The sequence below is a fragment of the Mesoplodon bidens genome (assembly GCF_964165515.1).
Source record: "Mesoplodon bidens genome assembly, chromosome: 8".
In the NCBI taxonomy this organism is placed as follows: Eukaryota; Metazoa; Chordata; class Mammalia; order Artiodactyla; family Ziphiidae; genus Mesoplodon; species Mesoplodon bidens.
The window spans coordinates 25296854-25301339 of NC_138165.1; positions in this window are offsets into that span (position 1 = coordinate 25296854).

The following is a 4486-nucleotide window of genomic DNA, read 5'->3' on the forward strand; positions in this document are numbered from 1 at the left end:
GTAAAGATAAGGAAGTTTTAAAACACACACACATAAATTTAACATTGAAAGTTACTTAATGTAGCACAAAAAGCAAGAAAAGAAATGATTTTAAAGGCAATTTGCTATACAGAGGAAAGGTTGTTTAAAGAGGATTCAGTTGAGTAATGAATACAGTTTAGAAGCTCTTTAGTGAGTATGTTGTTTTTGAGAATCAAATAGTGATATTCTTTTGCTAACATAAAAATTAGTAAACTTCATCAGGGAAATAAGAATAAAATGAAGTGAAAAGTTGTTTTTTTATTTTTATTTTTTAAGAGCTAAGTAAAACATAAATGAAACTCAGGTACAGGTGTAGTTAACCAAGTTTGCAGTGAAAATTCCTGTTATATTTCTGTACTGGAGGAATGTAGAGATTAGTGGCTTGTTAGGGGTGTCAGCAGTATAAGAAAAAAGCCAATCTCTTGCTTTTGAGTCCTTTCCAAAGTAAATTGCATAGACTTCTTAAAGAATTTTGGAATCTCATTAAAAAGCCTTTAAGATTGTGTAATTTTACTTTCTCTAATTTCTAATGTGATAATTGCATATTGCAGAACAGAACCATTAATAAGAGAAAGGAATTAGTTTTGAGGTAACTGCCTTTATTAGGGGCTGAAGTTAAATGCTAAAGATGTTTAATTTGGTTAGAAGTTCTGTAACATTCTATATATGTGTACAAATTTGTATATCAACAAAAGTTGAGAATTCCAAGAACTTTTGCATATAGATAACTGGGTATATGCCTATATCTTCATGTTTTCCCTCCTTTAATATTAGTGATAGTTAATGTATTTTTAGGATAATAAGTGAACATTTTTTCACCTAGCTGTAGATCCATCTTAATCAGATTTTTAGTTAAGAGAAATTTGATTTGAAGAAAGTCCGTGATAGCATTTTAGTTTAGTTTTATCATATTACCTTCATAACTTCACTTTGGGCATGGCTCAGGTCAGAACCCCCAAAAAAGCCCAAATGCTTTTATTGTTAACATATTTGTGTGAAGCTTCTGTTTACTTATAATCTGCCAGCCCCATTTGGAGAGTAAATTTTCTAACTCGTGATTAATCAGTTTTCCTGCATCAAAATCCAGATTGATGTTTATCTCTAGTTGTCTCTTAGTATTATTTTCTCAAAGCTCCTTTGTAACATCTCTGTCCCCTCTGATTCAAAGAGTCAGAGACAGAAAATCTCTTCATTTCCTGTCCCTTATATTTTTCTGATTAGTCTACACGTAATGGTCTTTTTTTACTTTGCCAGAGACTTCAGAAATGTTGGTTCTAACAGCACAGAACATTAGCTTGGAAAACTGATCTCATTTTAAGCTTGTAAAAATACACTATTATGATAGAATAAAAGAGCTAGGCTTGACTTTTGAGTGACTTTCTTTGTCTCCAAACTAATTTGGGGCCTCATGTAAAAACTGACAGTTCTTGGTTTGCCTTCATGGTCTGTGAATATCCTGAGCCCCTTGTAAATTAGTATCTCAGTGGAAAGCCCCATGATGCAATTAGGAGGTATAAAAAAGAGGGGACTCACTTGACCACCATCACCCCCACAACCCCACCCCACCCCACCCCACCCCAGGTAGCACTTACAGAGTTCTCAAACCACCTATCTGATCTGGTCCTTGGCTTTACATGTCTAGGAACTTGATTTTTTTAAACTCAGCTGATGCTGTATGTGACATTTTCCAAATTCTGTGAGTCTAATTTATAAACTAGAATGCCAATTTCTTTCGTTTACAGTAAAAGATGTTCCAGATATATAAATAAGAAATGGTAGTGAAGGCCCATACTCAGGAGGCCAGGGTTTGACTCCTGACGACACCACTTCCTAGTTTTGTGACCTCAGTTAGGTAAGTTACCTGACTACTCTGAGCCTGTTTCTTCTGCTATAGAATGGGGATAATGGACCACCCTCATGGGGTTTTTGTGAGGATTAAGTGAATTTATATATGTATAAGCATGCCTCAGAGATATTGCGGGTTTCAGACCACTGCAATAAAGCTAATATCTCAGGAAAGCGAGTCATACAAATTTTTCATTTCCCAGTGCATATAAAAGTTGTTTACATTATACTGTAGTCTATTAAGTGTGCAGTAGCATTACGTCTGAAAAACCAATGTACATACCTTAATTTAAAAATACTTTATTGCTAAAAAATGCTAACCATCATCTGGGCCTTCAGTAAGTTGTAATATTTTGCAGTAGTAACATCAAAGATCACTCATTACAGATCACCATAATAAATATAATAATGAAAAAGTTTGATATATTGCAAGAATTACCAAAATGTGACACAATTTCTAAAAAACACAGTATCTGTAAACCACAATAAAGTGAGATATGCCCATAAAATGCTAAAACTGCTTAGTAACTAATAAGTACTTAATCAATGTTAGCAATTCTTTTAATTTATATTCTTTTAACTTATATTTGGAGTGGTTCCTTCTAGCATCTGTATCCATTCACGAGGCAAAACTATAGAATGAACAGTAAATTGCTTGGTGAACGTAAAATTACAAGAGAGAAATGTAAATGTTCATTAGGAAATCACTTCCAGGACTTCTAGTGGTTGTCCCCAATTGAGGATACTTCTGTCTACTTGATCATTAGGTCATTTTATTAGTCCTGCCTCTGTGTGGTCACAGTAAAAAGATGGGCACAAATAATTATGGTATTTCTTCTAAAGACACATAAAAATGGGAGATAATAGGGGGATTTACTCTTTTAGCATCATAGACCTCCAAGCTCTAGGGTGTGCAACAGAGTTCTTAATGAAACATGAAAATAACTCAAAGTCACATGAGTTGGAATGCTCAGATCCAGCTGTTCCTTTGACTTATGCTTCCTATCCCAGAGTGTGGCTTATTTTGATACCATTCCAGGGGAGCACTTCTATATCTGCTTTCTTATATGGATAGCAGAGTTGCTTTCATGCTTTGGCAAGCAACCACGGAGGGAAGAACATGTCATAAGGGGCCTGTGTATGTGGCTTGCATTTGAGGGCCCACAGAGTCCATCCAGTAAGGTCAGAGCAGTATCTTGCCACAGGAGTGGGGGAGAGAAGGGTAAATAGTGATATGTTCAGTTCAGGTAAATAGTGATATGTTGCACTCTCCTTCTGGTCTTCATGTAAATTACATTTTTTTCTGGTGAAATAAACCATCTTGGTTGCCTTAGAGTATAAGGAGTAGATCACATCTTCAGTTAATTAAGTTTCAATCACATTTTCCTAGTTGTCTTAATATTGTTTTATAAAACACTTTACTCTCCAGATCATGACTATAAACTATTTGTTTGAAAAAGGTTATTTGCCGGTTATTTCATCCATCCTATGTTGATTTTACCCTGAGAAAATGACATTATACGAGAGTATGCTAGTTTTCTACCAGAATGCATTCTTCTTTCTTCATAGTTTAAATAGAGTATAGCTGGACACCTGGCTGTCCTGCTGCAGACTCTGTGCAGCTAGATGTAGGTTCCATGACTAAGTTCTTGTCAGTGGAATGTGAATGAAGGCCTTAAACCTTGAATATGTGCTCCCCTCAGGAGCTACTTTCCTTCCAGGGAACCCATTGTTAATAATGCAAACAAGGACATCACATTAGGGGACAGCGGAGCAACAGTATCACAGAAACCTGCATGTCTGAAGGACTCTGGCGAGCAGGGCACCCAGGAACCTGACCGCTTCCCTTGGGACTGGTATGTGAAAGAGAAACTGCAGGGTTCTTGAAGCTACTGTATTTGAGCTACCATATTTCTGTTGTAGCAGCCTAGCTTTTTATCCTAGCAGATACAGACATTTTCTGTTCTTGTCTCCATTATACCTTCTTTGGAGTTTATACCTTCTGTGTTACGAGCACAGCTTTTATTGGGTGGAAAGAGCTAATCCAATCTGGATCAGGTACCACTTCCACTGCGTCCGCAAATTACTCCTGTCTTACATTCTTCACATGTATAATGAAGATCATAGACTAAATGGCCTAGTATGAAAGGACTAAAGAGCGTTCCAGATATACAATAGCCACACAATAAATGTAAATTCCATATTGTTCCCTTTAACATCACCCAAAAGTAAGCGCTCCTAATAGGTCCAATCCTTATGTTACCACACTCAAGAAAACTATAGAGCATGTTTTTCTGGGGTTATTTAAATACCTGTGCTGTAGAAGAAATATTAATATTTTAACGTTGCTAAAGAATATTCCGAAAGAGGAAATAGTTAAATTGAGGGATAAATGTTGACATTTTGCTAATAACATGCCAGGACCTCATATAAATCATTGAATTCCGAGACTGAAAATGTCATTTCTTGCTTAACTTAACCTATCCTATAAGTAAGAAGTAACTGAGGGGACCTCCATAGTGCTCCAGTGGTTAAGACTCCATGCTCCCAATGCAGGGGACCCGGGTTCGATTCCTGGTCAGGGAACTAGATCCTGCATGCTGCAACGAAGATCCCACAT